General features: G+C 44.9%; 1 protein-coding gene across 6 annotated transcripts in view; it reads right to left on the reverse strand.

Annotated features, from left to right (window-relative positions):
- Positions 1 to 18,843, reverse strand: part of ST6GAL1 (ST6 beta-galactoside alpha-2,6-sialyltransferase 1) — a 140,284-nt gene that overhangs the window by 109,232 nt on the left and 12,209 nt on the right. For 5 of the 6 annotated variants that reach the window (XM_022569968.3, XM_022569958.3, XM_089910700.1 and 2 more), the window contains exon 2: positions 4,813 to 4,951. The exons of the other annotated variant lie outside the window; for it this stretch is intronic. The gene's annotated coding sequence lies outside the window, so the exon portion shown is untranslated. The remainder of the gene's footprint in view (positions 1 to 4,812; positions 4,952 to 18,843) is intronic. 6 annotated transcript variants of the gene reach the window in all.

Raw genomic sequence — 18,843 nt, forward strand, 5'->3', positions numbered from 1 at the left:
AGAGATTTCTGTGCATTAATTTTGTATCCTGCTACTTTGCCAAATTCATTGATTGGCTCTAGTAATTTTCTGGTAGCATCTTTAGGATTCTCCATGTGAAGTATCATGTCATCTGTAAATAATGACAGTTTGACTTCTTCTTTTACGATTTGAATTCCATTTATTGCTTTTTCTTCTCTGATTGCTGTGGCTAAAACTACCAAAACTATGTTGAATAATAACAGTGAGAGTGGGCAACCTTGTCTTGTTCCTGATCTTAGAGGAAATGGTTTCAGTTTTTCACCATTGAGGACGATGTTGGCTGTGGGTTTGTCATATATGGCCTTTATTATGTTGAGGGAGGTTCCCTCTATGCCTATTTTCTGGAGAGTTTTCATCATAAATGGGTGTTGAAATTTTTCAAAAGCTTCTTCTGCATCTATTGAGATTATCATATGATTTTTACCCTTCAGTTTGTTAGTATGGTGTATCACATTGATTGATTTGTGTATATTGAAGAATCCTTGCATTCCTGGGATAAATCCCACTTGATCATGGTGTATGATCCTTTTAGTGTGCTGTTGGATTCTGTTTGCTAGTATTCTGTTGAGGATTTTTGCATCCATGTTCACCAGTGATATTGTCCTGTAGTTTTCTTTTTTTGTGATGTCTTTGTCTGGTTTTGGTATCAGGGTGATGGTGGCCTCGCACAATGAGTTTGGGAGTGTTCCTCCCTCTGCTATATTTTGGAAGAGTTTGAGAAGGATAGGTGTTAGCTCGTCTCTAAATGTTTGATAGAATTCACCTGTGAAGCCATCTGTCCTGGGCTTTTGTTTGTTGGAAGATTTTTAATCACAGTTTCAATTTCAGTGCTTCTGATTGGTCTGTTTATATTTTCTGTTTCTTCCTGGTTCAGTCTCAGGAGGTTGTGCTTTTACAAGAATTTGTCCATTTCTTCCAGGTTGTCCATTTTATTGGCATAGAGTTGCTTGTAGTAATCTCTCATGATCCTTTGTATTTCTGCAGTGTCAGTTGTCACTTCTCCTTTTTCATTTCTGATTCTATTGATTTGAGTCATCTCCCTTTTTTTCTTGATGAGTCTGGCTAGTGGTTTATCAATTTTGTTTATCTTCTCAACGAACCAGCTTTTAGTTTTATTGATATTAGGTATTGTTTCCTTCATTTCTTTTTCATTTATTTCTGATCTGATCTTTATGATTTCTTTCCTTCTGCTAACTTCGGGGGTTTTTTTGTTCTTCTTGTCTAATTGCTTTAGGTGTAAGGTTAGGTTGTTTTTTTGAGATGTTTCTTGTTTCTTGAGGTAGGATTGTATTGCTGTAAACTTCCCTCTTAGAACTGCTTTTGCTGCACCCCATAGGTTTTGGGCCGTCGTGTTTTCATTGTCATTTGTTTCTACGTATTTTTTGATTTCCTCTTTGATTTCTTTAATGATCTCTTGGTTATTTAGTAGCATATTGTTTAGCCTACATGTGTTTGTATCTTTTACATTTTTTTTCCTATAATTGATATCTAGTCTCATACCGTTATGGTCAGAAAAGATACTTGATACAATTTCAATTTTCTTAAATTTACCAAGGCTTGATGTGAGACCCAAGATATGATCTATCCTGGAGAATAGAGCACTTGAGAAGAAAGTGTATTCTGTTGTTTTTGGATGGAATGTCCTATAAATATCAATTAAGTCCATCTTCTTTAATGTGTCATTTAAAGCTTGTTTCCTTACTTATCTTCATTTTGGTTGATCTGTCCATTGGTGAAAGTGGGGTTTTAATGTCCCCTACGATTATTGTGTTACTGTCGATTTCCCCTTTTATGGCTGTTAGCATTTGCCTTATGTATTGAGGTGCTCCTATGTTGGGTGCATAAATATTTACAATTGTTATATCTCCTTCTTGGATCGATCCCTTGATCATTATGTAGTGTCCTTCTTTGTCTCTTATAATAGTCTTTATTTTAAAGTCTATTTTGTCTGATATGCAAATTGCTACTCCAGCTTTCTTTTGATTTCCATTTGCATGGAATATCTTTTTCCATCCCCTCACTTTCAGTCTGTATGTTTCCCTAGGTCTGAAGCGGGTCTCTTGTAGACAGCATGTATATGGGTCTTGTTTTTGTATCCGTTCAGCCAGTCTATGTCTTTTGGTTGGAGCATTTAATCCATTTACATTTAAGGTAATTGTCGATATGTATGTTACTATTACCATTTTCTTAATTGTTTTGGGTTTGTTCTTGTAGGTCTTTTCCTTCTCTTGTGTTTCCTGCCTAAAGAAGTTCCTTTAGCATTTGTTGTAAAGCTGGCTTCGTGGTGCTGAATTCTCTTAGCTCTTGCTTGTCTGTAAAGGTTTTAATTTCTCTGTCGAATCTGAATGAGATCCTTGCTGGGTAGAGTAATCTTGGTTGTAGGTTTCTCCCTTTCATCACTTTAAATATGTCCTGCCACTCCCTTCTGGCCTGCAGAGTTTCTGCTGAAAGATCACCTGTTAACCTTATAGGGATTCCCTTGTATGTTATTTGTTGCTTTTCCCTTGCTGCTTTTAATATTTTTTTCTTTGTAGTTAATTTTTGATAGTTTGATTAATGTGTCTTTGTGTGTTTCTCCTTGGATTTATCCTGTATGAGACTCTCTGTGCATCCTGAATTTGATTGACTATTTCCTTTCCCATGTTAGGGAAGTTTTCAACTATACTCTCTTCAAATATTTTCTCAGACCCTTTCTTTTTCTCTGCTTCTTCTGGGACCCCTATAATTAGAATGTTTTTTCCTTTATTCTGCTCTGAAGTAGTTATTTCCACTATTTTATCTTCCAGGTCACTTATCCGTTCTTCTGCCTCAGTTATTCTGCTATTGATCCCATCCCGAGAATTTTTAATTTCATTTATTGTGTTGTTCATCATTGTTTGTTTGCTCTTTAGTTCTTCTAGGTCCTTGTTAAACATTTCTTGTATTTTCTCCAGTCTATTTCCAATTTTGGATTTACTCTCCAAAATACTGTCATTACTCTGAATTCTTTTTCAGGTAGACTGCCTATTTCCTCTCTACTTGTTTGGTTTGGTGGGTTTTTACCTTGCTCCTTCATCTGCTGTGTATTTCTCTGTCTTCTCATTTTGTTTAACTTACTGTGATTGGGGTCTCCTTTCCACAGGTTGCAGGTTCGTAGTTCCCGTTGGTTTTGGTGTCTGCCTCCAGTGGGTGAGGTTGGTTCAGTGGGTTGTATAGGCTTCCTGGTGGAGGGGACTGGTGCCTGTGTTCTGGTGGATGGGGCTGGATCTTGTCTTTCTGGGGGGCAGGGCTGTGTCCAGTGGTGTGTTTTGGGGTGTCTGCGAACTTAGTATGATTTTGGGCAGCCTCTCTGTTAATGAGTGGGGTTGTATCCCTGTCTTCCTAGTCGATTGGCATATGTCCAGCACTGGGGCTTGCTGGCCATCAGGTGGAGCTGGGTCTTAGCACTGAGATGGAGATCTCTGGGAGAGCTCTTGCTGATTGATATTACATGGTGCCGGGATGTCTCTGGTGTTCCAATGTCCTGAACTCAGCTCTCCCACATCAGAGGCTCAGGCGTGACACCAGGCTGGAGTACCAAGACCCTCTCAGCCACACGGCTCTTTTGGGAAGTCTGAGGTCTTCTGCCAGCATTCAGTAGGTGTTCTGTAAGAGTTGTTCCATATGTTGATGTAGTTTTGATGTATTCGTGGGGAGGAAGGTGATCTCCACATCTTACTCCTCTGCCATCTCTCTCTGGGCTTCTATATTCCCTCAGGGATGCGGCTCTGGAGGGTGTGGGTCACTTCTTCCATGAGTCCGCTGTGGAGAAGCTTGAGGGCACCCAGCATCTCTTGAAGATGCAAAACCAGCACAGTGGCTGTGCCCTCTTCCAGGACATGCAAAAGCTGTCCCAAGATGAACTGGGCAAAACCCTGGATGTTAAGGAGCCTGCCATGGCCATGGAAAAGAACCTGAGCCAGGCCCTTGAAGACCTGCATGCCCTGTATCCTCTATTTTATTTATTTATTTTTGGCTGTGTTGGGTCTTCATTGTTGTGTGCAGGGTTTCTCTAGTTGCTGCAAGCTGAGGCTACTCTTCGTTGCAGTGCGCGTGCTTCTCATTGCGGTGGCTTCTCTTGCTGCGAAACACGGACTCTAGGCACACAGGCTTCAGTAGTTGTGGCATGAGGGCTCAGTAGTTGTGGCTCGCGGGCTCTAGAGCGTAGGCTCAGTAGTTGTGACACGTGGGCTTAGTTGCTCCGTGGCATGTGGGATCTTCCCGGACCAGGGATCAAACCCATGTCCCCTGCATTGGCAGTGGACTCTTAACCACTGTGCCACCAGGGATGTCCCTTAAAGTCATTTTTCAGTGAGCTTAATGGAATGTTTTCCAACAACCTCCCCACGTAATTTCTGTCACTCTATCTTCCTTGGATAGGAGAGAGAGAGAGAGAGAGAGAGTGTGTTTGTGTTTCCTGAAAGTTTGACTTCCCTTGCAGAACAGAGCAGCTGCACCAACGTTAAGCATTCCCCTGAATCTGGTGCAGTCTTACCTGGAGGATAAATTCATTCCCTTTGGAGTTCAAATTTCACCAGCAATTGAAAAAATACAACATCCTGTTAAGATTCCAAAAGACCTAGTCTGAAAAATCAAAACCTCTTTAGCCACCAAATGACCTTGCCTCCGATTGGGCTGAGATGGAAGCCGATGGTTTGAACCAGAAACGACTGCCCCTTCTTTCCTGAGCCTGAGAAGAGGAGGTTTTCACCACCCCACAACAGGAGGCATTCTGCCCTCTCTGTCCCCAAGCTGGGATTCGAGTGCTCTTACCTCAGCGCTGGGACAGAGGCCTTGCCCCAGGGCTTGGGCAGGTTCAAGTGGACCAGTTCATTTCAGCTGCGGTCCAGGACTTCACTGCTTCTCTCTAAGCTGCTCTTTGCAGATCTCTACACAGTTCACTCTACTCTGCCTGCAGGAAGTTAAAAAAAAAAACAAAGCCAAGTTGGCAGCTAAGCATCAGAGGCACATATGTTAATACACTCAGCAGGGTAAACACCCTCGCTCCTCCCACCCCTGGTCACTCCCGCCACTTCAGAACCCCTTCCAGAACTACAGCCTCCTTCCCAGGGCTCAACCTGGCCATCTGTTCACCCAGACCTACCCCTTCTGGGGCTGAGCAATTTCACAGTGAGCTGCAGATGAAGTAAAGCAAACTCTACTACAATCACTTAATCCTTGTGCTACTTGCTATTATTGGTAAGAAAAGCAAGGGTAAGAAAGCAACAGTTCTGGCCCTGAGTCTTGTGTTTATCTAAGGCTTGTGGACAACTGATGTCCATTAACAAATGCATCCAACTTGGTCTCCCTTTGACCTGTAGTATTTTGTTTATAATGTTACAAATGTGAATTCAATTCCGAATTTATTGGAGGAAGATTTTTAACTGAACCTAAATTTTCAACCTGTGTATTATTGTGGCTGGCTGGGTGGATAGCGTTTGTTTTTAAAGCACCTGTTGTTTTTCTTAGTGCCAAAGAAATGTATGTTTAATCTAAAAATTTTAGAAAATATAACTGTCAAAAGAAGGAAAAAGTCACCCACTCTTCTCCACCCCAGATGACTACAGATAACACACCATTCCTGGTCTTTGTTTTTTGTTTTTTAACATTTATTTATTTATTTGCCTGTGCTGGGCCTTAGTTGCAGCATGCAGGGATCTTCACTGCACATGCGGGGATCTAATTCCCTGACCAGGGATCAAACCCTGGCCCCCTGCATTGGGAGCACGGGGTCTCAGCCACTGGACCACCAGGGAAGTCCCCCCTTCCTGGTTTTATTTTGTTATCCAGATTTTTTACAAGGATCCAATAAAGCTAGACATGATTTAGTAGTCTTCTGCAGCATCCTTTGGTTAGCTGTAGTATATGCCCCTGTGCTCAAAGGCTGGACAATTAAGTCATCTTCAACTTTTTTTGCATATTACAAATAGTACGTAAAACTAAATCTTTGGGGGAAATCCATGGTTATTTCCTTAAGAATCAGTCTTAGAAATCAAATTGCAGGGTCAAAGAGTTTCCAAATTTCTCAGGCTTTTGAACAGTCTTGGCAGGCTATCTCCAGGACTACTATACCATATAAACTCCCAGCAGTGGAAAACTCTCCCCTTCCTCTAATGCTCCTCTCCTCCAGTCCCTCCCTCACACACATTCTTGCTCACCGTGTGTAACGTTTCTAGTGGAAATGAGTTAGAGTTCTGGGAGTCTGAGTTTTCATACTTCATGCTCACACTCAGCTCAGCCCAAGGTTAAGACAAGATCTATGATGAGAAAATGAGCTCCCCTAATCAAGTTTTGGTGGGGGGGGGGTTGTGCATAAGTAAGAATTGGTAAAGAGGGAAAAAGTGAGAAATCCACTAAGGAAGAGAGAAGGAGTGGTAATACGCAAGGATGGTGTCCAGGAGAAAGAGACCCTGAGATGCTAAGAGAAACAAGAGCCATCCCGTGAGACCACAGATGCTTACGGGAACTGACATCAGATGAAACTAAAGGTGAAGTGAGCCATTTGAGGGGTTGCAAATGTTAAGATTTCACAAAGATTCAGGGCAGAATAGAGCAAACAACAAAGGCATCAGGTGAGATGGAAAAATAAAAAGTCACTTGTGGCATCTGGGCACTTTGCTGCTGTCTATAATTAATGCCAGCAAAACACCAGGAGCCAGAGTCACTGTGGGGAAAGTGGGCCAGGCCAGGAAGAGGTCTCTACCTGCAAACAGAGCTGAGCTGGTGGCCACGTGGGAGGCTGCCAGTAAAGAGCCTTCCCCAGAGAAGAGGAGCAAAGTGCCCCCGGGATGGGGGGACTACGGGGCTGGTGACCCACCTGCCTCATTAACACAAAGCAGGTCCCCACTCTCCATCTCTCTCTAGCCAGCCTCTGCCTTTTGCTCTAGGCCAAACCTTCAGTGAGAAATGGATAGTTCACCGAGTAATTTGTCTAAACAGACTGAATGGATTTCTGTGGCCCTGTGACCCAGGCAAAGACCCTGGGGACCCAAATCTCATGTTCCTTCCCAGCTGCTCCCCCCACCACCACTCCACCCCATGTACCGTGCACTCCAGCCACACAGAAATCTGCAGACTAATGAGGAAATGCAGGGTCCCATTAGTGTTTTTTAAATCCTTTGGAAGATGGCTTGTAGACCTCCAATATTACTCAAATAGGCAAGTCATTCTACCTGCCTACCCTGCTGCTACCCCACCCACTCACACACTTGGGCTTCTGCTTATGGACAAAGGGTGGAATTCTGACCTAAAAGCAACTCAGTGTACAATGGAGAAAAGACAGTCTCTTCATTAAGTGGTGTTGGGAAAGCTGGACAGACACACATAAATCAATGAAATTAGAACACTCCCTCACACCATACACAAAAATAAACTCAGAATGGCTTAAAGACTTAAATATAAGACATGACACCATAAAACTCCTAGAAGAGAACATAGGCAAAACATTCTCTGACATAAATGATAGCAATGTTTTCTTAGGTCAGTCTCCCAAGGCAATAGAAATAAAAGCAAAAATAAACAAATGGGACCTAATCAAACTTATAAGCTTTTGCACAGCAAAGGCAACCATAAACAAAAGGAAAAGACAACCTATGGACTGGGCGAAAATATTTGCAAACGATGTGACCAACAAAGGCTTAATTTCCAAAATACATAAACAGCTCATACAATTCAATAACAACAACAACAAGAACAAAAAATAAAACCCAATCAAAAAATGGGCAGAATGGGCTTCCCTGGTGGCACAGTGGTTGAGAGTCTGCCTGCCGATGCAGGGCACACGGGTTCGTGCCCCGGTCGGGGAAGATCCCACATGCCGCGGAGCGGCTGGGCCCGTGAGCCATGGCCACTGAGCCTGCGCGTCCGGAGCCTGTGCTCCGCAACGGGAGAGGCCACAACAGTGAGAGGCCCGCGTACCGCAAAAAAAGAAAATGAGGAAAGGAGGCTGAGGGAGGGAGGGATAAATTAGGAGTTTGGGATTAGCAGATACAAACTACTGTATATAAAATAGATAAATAACAAGGTCTTACTGTATAGCATAGGGAACTATATTCAATATCCTCTAAGAAACCATAATGGAAAAGAATATGAAAAAGGATATATATATATATATATATATATACACATATAGATGAATCACTCTGCTATACACCAGAACTAATACAACATCGTAAATCAACTATACGTCAATATAAATAAACAAACAAATGAAAGCAACTCACCCATAAATAAGGGAACTGGTGGTAGACCCAGTTCCCTTAAAGGAAAGGTAGTGGGCACAATATGAGAAGCAAATGCCATGCACAAGATCAGGTGATGGGGTTGCGAGGCCCTGCAGAAGGAAAGCAAGCTGGTCTTACAAAGAGAACAGGGCAGAGGCCTGCGGAGAGGCAAACAGGAAACCGTGCAGCCCAGAGAAGGCAGGTGGTTAGGAACTTTCCAGTGGCTTTGAGGCTCGTCTGTACTTCCTATTTTTGTTCCTGTAAGCATTCCCTGAATCCCTTCAACAGACCTCTGAAGAGCTTGGTTTAGACCGGCACAAGGGTCCCAGCTGCCTCTGACTCACTAAAAGCCGTATGGGGCTGTGAGACCAGAGGGGCTCTCCCATGATCCAGTGCGTGGCTTTGTGATAGGGCGTTAGCCATCTATTGTGGCTGCTCAAAAGCCTTTTTTTTTTAACTTTCTTCCAAACATTGTGGCTGGGCTTTTGATAGATGAGGTAACGGGAAAGGACAGCTCTGGATTGCAAGTGTATCTTGTGCATTGCAGAAACATGAGAAATAAACAATAGCAGAGCTGTAGAAACTTCAGGTTTTTCTATTGTATTATAAGAATTTTCTATTAAGTGGCTTATACCAACACTTCCTATCACCCTATGAGTGCTACACATTCGATCCAAGGGTCTTCTTACATCCCCCTTGGCTCTGAGCCCCCTATGGACTCATGTGCTTCCTTGTAGTTTTAATACAGCACCCATTTAATGCAGGACGCCACTTCTGCTCCCTGACCTCCCTCCTACCCTGCAAGGGTCACTGGCTTGCCATCAAGATGTAGTTTCACTACTCTCCCTCAGCCGAAGTTTCACCCGCCTCCTTCCTCATACTCAGGGTCTGTTCTCTGCTTGATCTCCCCCTGCCATCACTCCTGCCCGCAAGGTCTTCACACCTTATAGTCCCTGGCAGCTTCTCAGCTAATCCCCTTCCTCCTCTGTGCTCAGTCAGACCCAGAAGCACCCAAACATGACTCTAAGGAAGAGAGCAGACACTTGAGAGGCTGCCTTGTCCTCATGAACTTCCTCATGCCCCCAGCAAGCATTTCCTTCAGAGGTACACTGGGTGAGGCCCTCACCCCAGACCAGAGCCAGGATTTAGAGACCCCACCCAGATCCAAAGAAGTTCATAAAATGAGCCAAGAACACACACTAAGAACTTCACACCCTAGCATCCCCACTGGTAAGTATCCTCCTGGCAAGACCATTACTAAAGGACTCAGTTTTGAGTGAGAGAATGGGTTAACTTGTCACAGAGTTAGGGCCCTGGCCCCAGGTCCCTGGCTTAAATGGGCAATCACCACAAGCACACAGGAACCTTGGGGTAAAAGATAATCCTGTTAACCCTGGATCCATTCATCCACATTATCTGAGATGTGAGCAATTGTTCTGATTGTGTTTGGACTTGGAAGCTAAGTGAGCTAAGAGCTTTTATCAATCCTTGGGCCTAAAACATTCCAGGATCTGGGTCACTACAAGTTTGCTGAGCCCTGCAGTCCAATCAGAAGGCACTACACCCAAGATGCTGTAAGAACTTCTGTTAAAATCAGCAGACTTCATGGATTATTTCCGTGGGTTAGGGGAGAGCTAGGCCAAGCTCTTTCAATAAGAGAGCTGAAATTAAATTTGAGTTGAGCACTGAACACACAGGTTCTGACAAAAAGAGAAATGGCGTAGGAAGTTATTTTCAAAGAACCAGAAAGGGGAAGTTCTTCTGCCACTGCCATATGCAAAGTATCCAAAGGAGGGTGCTCTAGCTCAGAACTTGGACTGTGTTGTCACTATATTGTTTGTAGCGAACAGTCACTCCATTTTGACTGTGCTTCTTTCCGGTGCCAGTGTGGATATGTGGGGCGACGCTAAGCCCTCTGCATACATGATTTCAGGCCCTGTCCCACCCCCCCACCCCCCTAATTTCTGCTACTCAAATGCAACAACTTTCAACTCTTTTATCTATTTCTGGGGTTACATCAGTGCGTCTAAATAGCATGCTTATATGGCTCTGTTTTTTCAATGTTAGATATTATCTACTGACTTCCTATTACAGAAAATGAGGATTTAGTTCTCTTTGACCACACCCCACATAACTCTTCTCCGTCCCACATTCTCCTAATAGCTTTAGACTGTTTTTTTATTAAGTCAGCATCAGAAGTTACATTATTATGACCAGATAAATTGTTGTTCACACCTGAACCATGGAGCCATGTGGTGTGTTTTGATTAATTCCTTTTGTGTACATTCCGTGTAAGTCCTACTATTCAGATGTTGAACTTCTTAGAATGATCCTTTCTTATTTTTCACTTCATAGCCTTTTTTTGTTTGACTTCCTACAAGATTTCTTCAACTTCATATTCCAAACCCTCTCCCGATTCATTTATTTCTGCTAACATACTTTTAATTTCCAAGAGTTCTCTCTTATTCTCTGAATACTCCTTTTATTGCACAGTCTTTATTAATGGAATATCTTCACTTGTCTCTATGATACTTTTATGTTGCTGTTGTTGTTATTTGTATCTTTTGGTTTCTTTCATATTTCAAACTTTCTCAGAAGTCGGTTGATCTCTACCTTAAATTTAAAAGTGAGACACTGGGAACTCTCCAGCGGTCCAGTGGTTAGGACTCCACACTTTCACTGGGAAGGGCGCAGGTTCGACCCCTAGTCAGGGAACTAAGATCCCACAAGCCGCACGGCCAAAAAAAAAGAGAGAGAGAAGGAAAAAAAAGAAGAAAAGTGATACACTAAAAAGTTGACCAGAACCTCTGTGTGCTTGGGCAGGGCTGCTGGACTGGTGGGCCTTAACAGAGGGGGATTGAAAATAATCTCTCCATTTTATTTGAAGAACTGTAAATATCAATATCTATAGGCCTTTCCTCTTAGGCTGTTAAATTTAATCATAGGCTAATCTCATGACTAGGGAAATCTCATAACCCGAGCTTGCCAGCACTGTTGGAAACAACAAAAAAGGAAGGTTGGGGAAGGGGTGGTCTCATTGTTCAGTATGTAGACTTTTATGCATGCCCTCTGTTTTAGAATGGCATCTCATGCATGCCCTCCTCAGCTTGGCCTGCTGTGCTTGATCTTAATCAGATCGTAAAATTGAGTCTGTTCCTGGAAAGGTCCTTAAAATAAATTGTAGTTACCAGGAAAAAATTTTTTTAATTTTTTTTTAGGCATACTTTCAAATGCCAGACATTTAGGAAAGCATTAACACAGGTTCACAACCACATATCAGGAATCTTTGGGGGCCTGATAAGTGTCAGAACTCACAATTCTTCCTATTTTAGAAAAGCAATATGTTGCCTAAAGACCTGCAGCAGTAGCAGGGCAACTCTCCATAATTACATGGATTAATATTTCTGCAACAAAACAATAAATATTTTAACCAAGTACGTTAAACAAGGATTTATAAATAGCCTCACATTAGTCCAGATCAGGTTTTGCCACCAAATGGGTTAAGAATAAAATGTAGTTTTTCACAGATTTGGGGATTTGGGTATTGCAAATAAGGGATTGGTATGCATTTCCTACACACCTCCAGGCACATCTGTGGCATTTTCACAAGGATTTTGTCACTCTGTGGGGCTGCCTGCTTGCAATGAGATGTGGAAAAAATGAGGTAAGTTGAGCCGTGCGTGCTGGGGAAAGGCCAGGCTTAACAGGGAGACAGTCTGATGACACAGTCACTTGGAAGGTTTGAGTCTCTATGCTAGCAAGCTGTGTTACCTTGAAAAAGTTACTTAACTTTTCTGAGCTACAATTTCCTCATCTGTAAATCGTGGGTTATTACAACTAATTTTGAAGTGCCGTTGTGTGGATTTAGTTGAATTTAGTCAACAATTAGGTATTGTGCCTACTATTCCTAAGGCATTGCTCTGGGCCCTAGGAGAACAATCACGAACAAAAGAGATGAAGTCCCTGCCCTCACAAAAACAACTTCCTAGTGAGAAGAGACAGAATAAGTAAGTCAGATGACCATCTGTGCCATAGAAGAAACACAAAGCAGGATAAAAGGGAAAGAGAGAGCCAGGTGTGATGGGGGAAGAAACAGGCGCCAGATTACTATCTTATGTAAGGTGATCAGAACGACCTTTCTAATAAGGTGACACTGAAATAGAACCTAAAGGAAGAGATGGAGAAAACAATGGGAATATATGAAGGAAGGGTGTTCCAGGTGGAGGGAACAGGCTCTGTGGTAAAAATGTGCTTTATGTTTAAGGAGTAAGGTCAGTAAAGTGAAGCAGAATTAAGAGGTGGAAAAGAGCAGGAAATTTAGCCTGGAAGAACCTGCGGGCTGGCTCATGCAGAACCGTGGAGGCCCTTCTAGGAACTTTGGCTTTGCAAAGTGCAATAGGAAGCCTTTGTTGGTTTTAAGTGGAAAAATGACACACTACCACTGGCGGCCCAGGTATGAAACTATTCTAAAAATTAGAAGTAGAGATTGATCTGTCTTGGACCAGTGTGAATTTGGTGGATCAAATAAGCAGTCAGTTTCTTGGTGTATTTTGCAAGTATGGCTGGCGTGGTTTGCTGACAGATTGGGTGCAGCATGAGAGAATCGGAGTCAAGGGTGCCTCCATAGTTTTAAGCCCAAGCAAATGGAAAGATGGAGCTGTCATTTACTGAAGTGGGGAAGGCTGTTTGAGAGAGAATGGCAGCATTTCAGCCATGGACTTGTCATCATTGAGATGTCTGTTAGACATGTAAGGAGGCTTGTTGATTAGATGGTTAAAATGAGTGTGGTGTTCTGGGGAAAGGTCTGGGATGGAGCTACACATTGAGAGTTGTCAGCATTCAGATGGTAGGAGATCTCCAGGGAGTGAGGGGACAGAGAAGAGGCCTAGTCCAAGGGCTGCTCCCTGGAGTGCTCCAAAGTGAACAAGCAAAGATGAGCCAACACAAGAAACTGAGAAGGAGAAGCCAGTGACAGAAGAGGAGAACCAAAGAGGGTGATGTTCCAGAACCAGAAGAAGAAACTTTTTCAAGGTGGACAGAGTGATCAACTATATAAAATGCTACTGACAAATCAAGATAAGGACTGAGACTTAACCATTGGATTTGGCAATACCAAGGTCACTGGTAAACCTGACAGGTGTAGTTTTTATGGAGTGATGGAGGCAAAAAACACTGGTTAGACTGAGTTTGAATGAAAATGAGAAAAGAGGAACTGCAGGGATCAAGTGCAGATGACTCTTTCAAGGAGAAGAGGAATGAAGCAGTAGCTGGAGGGGTAGATGCGGTCAAGAGACGATGTGTATGTGCATATGTGTGGGGTCAGTGGGAGAAACAGCTGCCACAGATAGACAGATGGTGTCGGGGGGCAGATAGGAGTGGTCCATAAAGAGAGGAACATTGGAAGGAGAAGGTAGAACTGCGGAGTCAAGTCCTTAACTAAGGAAGGGAACAAGATGCAATACACAAGTGGAGGGGTTGGTCTTAAAAAGGAGCATCGGGCTTCCGTGGTGGTGCAGTGGTTGCGGGTCCGCCGGCCGATGCAGGGGACGCGGGTTCGTGCCCCGGTCCAGGAGGATCCCACATGCCGCGGGGCGGCTGGGCCAGTGAGCCATGGCCGCTGAGCCTGCACGTCTGGAGCCTGTGCTCCGCAGCGGGAAAGGCCACAGCGGTGGGGGACCCCGCATACCGCAAAAAAAAAAAAAAGAAAAAAAGAAAAGGAGCATCATCTGTAGCAACAGGCAGAAAGTAGAATAAATGGGCATAGATTTGATGGTGGAAAGGTATGAAAGCACTCCTTTGCCATTATTTTCTCAAGTAAGTGGGAAATAAGTTTCTCGACTGAGAATAGAGATGGGAGAGGAGGTGTTAAAAATTTAAAGAGAGAAAAAAAAGTGTGAAATAGTCATGGAGATTGGAGAGGATGGCAGTGGTTCTCAACCAAGGCTGCCCACTGGAATAAATGATGGCTTTTAAAAAAGATACCCAGATCCACCCCACAAGAATTTAGATTTCATTAGTTTGGGGTGGAATTCAGGCAGCAGTACCTTTTATAATCTTCCCCAGTTAACGATAATGGAAGCCGGAGTTGAGAACCCCTGGACCAAAGGAACAGAGTGAGATGGCCTGACGGCACCACAGCCCACTTAAGGGCCACGAGTTAGGGTGAGGCCAGTCAGGATGGTGGTATGAGCTCAGTAAGCGCAAGCTGCTATGTTTGTTATATCACCAGCTAAGTGATAGAAACCATCCTTGTAGAAAATACAATTTTGCTTTTATCTCATCCGAATGATTCACCCAATTAGTGTACATCATAGGGTTTTGAAGTCATTTGCAAATAACTAAAACCACAAATGTATATCCTTGAATCTCGAGGAGGTCCCCTCTGGCTCTTTTTATGCAACACTGAGCACCGCACATGGGGTTGCTGGGCTTCCCAACAACTGCAGAAATCCCAGGTCACCCTCCCACCCACCCTGCCAGGGTCCCAGTGTTAATAAAACAGTTCTGTGCCAGCGTCTCATGAAGCCCCTCCAGTCCACACCACCTGGAGCCTCTATTTTAGTAGGTTCCATGTTTGCAATTCCTGTCTGGTAATCATCTCTGCTCCCTCCAGGGAGGTCTACCCTTGATCCTAGCCCTGAGCCTGGAGAGATCTCTGTGATGATAAGTGCCCCAGTCCAGCCAGGCTGGGTCCCTGTCCATGTTCACCCCACCACTGGAAAAATAAGACTGCAGACTCTATCTTGAGCCAGACAGCCCTGGCTCGAATGCCAGCAGAGGGCAGAAGCCCTGTGAGCTCGCCTGCTGGGGGAGCCCCTACTAGTGGCTCTTGTCCCCCACATAAGATCCACTTACGGGTGGATCTACTGACAAGTCCCAGTTGTGAACCTCCTCCTATCTGCTGCTGCGGTTCTGGGGAGAACTGGCAGCTCCAACGTTCCTTCCTGCAGCCTGGCATGTCTGAAACACCCTCCATTCCACTTGCCCGGCAAACGCCTCCTGCTGGGGTCTCACCTCTTCTTCCCTGACCCCACCCCTGCCTCCTGCTCCCAAAGCACCTCGTGCAGCTCCTGTTCATCTGGTCCCTGATCCCACATGCCTGTCTGTCCTCCTAGATGGAGGGTCCTCCAGGGAGAGACTGGGTCTCATGTATCCTCATATCCCCAGGGCTTAGCAGAGTGTCTGGCCCACTAGGTGACCAATAACTGAGAATAACTATTAAGAAGTGCTGCAATATTGAAAAGAGCTACCATTTATTCATCACTAGTCACACGCTGCCCTAGGTTAATCACTACGTCGTACTCACACCAATGCTATGAGGCAGGAATGATGAACACAGATTGCAGAGGAGAAACTGAGGGTCGGAGAAGTTAAGTTCCCAAATTCACATAGCTGAGAAGTGACACATCTGGAATTAAACCCAAGTCTGTCTGGCTGCAAAGCCTATGATTTTTTTCTCAACCTCGGGGCTTTCTGAGAAAGGTGACCCTACAGATGGTGATGGAGTTGCCTCCCAGCGCTCCCACTGTGAGTCCCCTGGACTGGCTGGGAGACAAGGGTGGGACCCTCCGAGCCCAGAAGCATTTCCCTAAGAGGCAGCTTTCATCCGTCTCCTCCCTACCTGTTATTTCCTCTCCTCCAAATCTACAGGCCAGAATAAACCGTTCATTGTGTAGAGCAGAAAAGGAACCGCCACAAGCCCTCCAGCAGGAAACATCTTCTGGGGATTTATTCCTAACACCATCGTCATTAACCACCCCCACTCTCGCCCTGGGCCAGCATCCTCCCAACAGCATACAATTGACAAAGGCGATCCTGCAGTCTGCTCAGATACAAGATGATTCAGCCTAACTGCTTTCTTCAGAGCTCCCTCACCGCCTTCCTCCCTCTCACCCCTAGGACACACTCCTACGACCCTGGTTCCCAGCGGGATAAGAAAAGGAAGAGCAAGGTCCCAAACTTGATTGCCCGGCCAGGGCTCAGCTCCACGGATCAGCCCAGAGAGCATTCCCTACTTCGCCTTGTTGCTTGTCTCTCACTCCCAAGGCCGGAAGTGGCAGGTAGAAGGAGGACTATTCAGTGGGGCAGAAGGGCCCAGCGGAGCCCCAGGGTGTTCCTGCCATGTGCTCTCACCCTTGGCTTTACCTAGAGAGCACCTGTACTTGCAGACCCAATCCTGGTCTCAGCAGGTGGGTGGGGGCGGGGAGCATTGGGAAGGCTGAGCTCAGTCCACCAGGCCTCCTAAGGGCAGGGCGCTGTGCAGAGAACCCCCGCAGTGTCCCTGCCATCGGGGAGACATTGTCTAACATAGCTAACTTCATATAACCTAGTAAGTACAGTGTAGGAGATGAAAGGTCTTCTCTTTGCTTTGGGTGGCATGAATTTCAGGGACTCATCCTGAGCTGAGGCTGAGCTAAAAGGCCTGTCTGGGCAGAGCAGAGGCCAGGGGGGTGAGGAAGGAAGTGATCTCTTCGTCAGTAAGGCGTAGCTTGGCTCTCTCTAAAACCTCCACCACTGCCACCCCACACACGATACACGCAACAGGGCTTTTGGGCCCCAGGAGCACACCAGGCCCCAACCTAGACCTTGGAACAATCCTAATCCTTCCTGGAGCACAAGTAACTTGCCTTGGGCCACTCTAGCCCAGTGCCAAGGGCTGGCTGCCCGTCCACTCTGACGTGTTGCATCAGAGCCCAATTTCTCTGGGGCCAGAGTCCTCATCTTGTCCTCATGAGTACTCCTAGCACTCCTAAAGTCTGCTCCAGAGTCCCCTGACGACTCTGTCCCTCCTGTCCCTTTTCCAGACCAGGAGCCTCTACCAGACAGACGTGGCAGGGGCCTGTTCGCCTGGCAGCTCCAACGTTCCTTCCTGCAGCCTGGCATGTCTGAAACACCCTCCTCTGCTCGGTATAAATCACCAAGCTGTTGACAGCCATCCCGACTCCACTCTGGCCCAGACTTACCTAGCAACCAGGAAGGGAGGCAGGAGCCTTCCCACACCCTGCAGTGGGGGGAGCCAGACAGACTGCTTGCCTCGCTCCCCTCCCTCTACCCACCCCGCAACAGGCCGCCCCAGCTCCCTCCACAGCCCCCAGCTGGTTATCTGAACCAGGAAAGCACAGCTTCTGGCTGGCTGACTACATTGTTTGTTGCAAGCCTGAGGGACCATGTCCATGACTGTGAGAGTTTTTGCAGACACCTGTGGGTGCTCGAACAGATGTCTGTAAGCTCTCAGAAGAGCGAGGGGTGTGTCAGCAATAACAAACCTTTCTGTGTGGCTCTTTTACACTTTTATACTTTCTCGTCTTTTCACATCTATGATCTAACTGGAACACAAAAACAAATCTGAGGGGAGGCGGCACCAGAATCATTATTCCCTTTTATGAATCAGGAAACTGGAGTTCGAATTGAGTAGCGTGCGACCACACAGCTTCTGGACAGTAGAGTCCGAACCGCAATTTAGGATTTATATTTATATTTATAATATTTATTATATTTATATAATATAATAATATATATAAATATATTTATTATATTTATTTTATATTTACCTAGAAAATGTACACGCAAAATATTGGGCTGGCCAAAAAGTTCTTTTGGGTTTTTCGGTAAGATGGCACGGAAAAAACCCGAACGAACTTTTTGGCCAAGCAATATATGGCTATGTCATAGGTCTGCGTGTATGGAAATACATAAAACATATTTACCTATAAAAATGTTTTGATATTTATTTGTATTTGTATATGTTATGTTTCACAAAGGTGGCTAATTCAGATCTTCTGTGCCCTGCAAATCACAGCACAGGAGAGAGACTTTATGGGCTTTGGAGTACAGACAGCTCAGGGGGTTCAATCAGTCTTACCCCTGAGTGACTTTGGGCAGATAAGTCTCTCTCAGCTTCAGTTTCCTCATTGGCACAGTAGGGATAATTATCACCATTCTGTAGGGCGTTGGGCAGCCTAGAGAGATCTATGTGTCACACCTGGAATGCTGTGAGCACTTAATGAACAATAGCTATTCCTTCATTCACCCTCTGTTCCCTGACCACAATAGATTACCCAGGGTTACCCAGACACACCACATACTTTCACTCCTCCCTGCTGGTACTCCTGCTGCCTCCAGGCCAGGAATGCCCTGCCTCCCATCCTCCACCTATAGGGACTCTTCTCATCCTTCAACATCCAGTTCAAACGCTATCTCCTTTGTGAAAACTTCCCCACTGTCCTCGGGACCCCAACACCCCAATTGTCCATCTAATTTACAAAGTGTTTTGTTCTGCCTAGAGTCCGGTGTTCACGTAACTGACTCACCAACTTCTCCGTGAAAAAACAAGGCCTTGTTCATCTATTTGTATCTCCCACCTCACTCCCCACACCCTGGGCATTAGTATTTAATGATGCCTTTTAAATTAGCCTTAGTGGTTTGATTCAAATAGGACCAGTTGGGGGGGAAGGATAAATTAGGAACTTGGGATTAACAGATGCACACTACTATACATAGAATAGGTAAACAACAAGGTCCTACTGTACAGCACAGGGAACTATATTCAATATCTTTTGATAACCTATAATGAAAAGAATCT

This window comes from Delphinapterus leucas, chromosome 4 (assembly GCF_059928025.1).
Source record: "Delphinapterus leucas isolate spDelLeu-1000000601 "Yukka" chromosome 4, BTC_Dleu_Yukka2, whole genome shotgun sequence".
NCBI classification, from domain to species: Eukaryota; Metazoa; Chordata; class Mammalia; order Artiodactyla; family Monodontidae; genus Delphinapterus; species Delphinapterus leucas.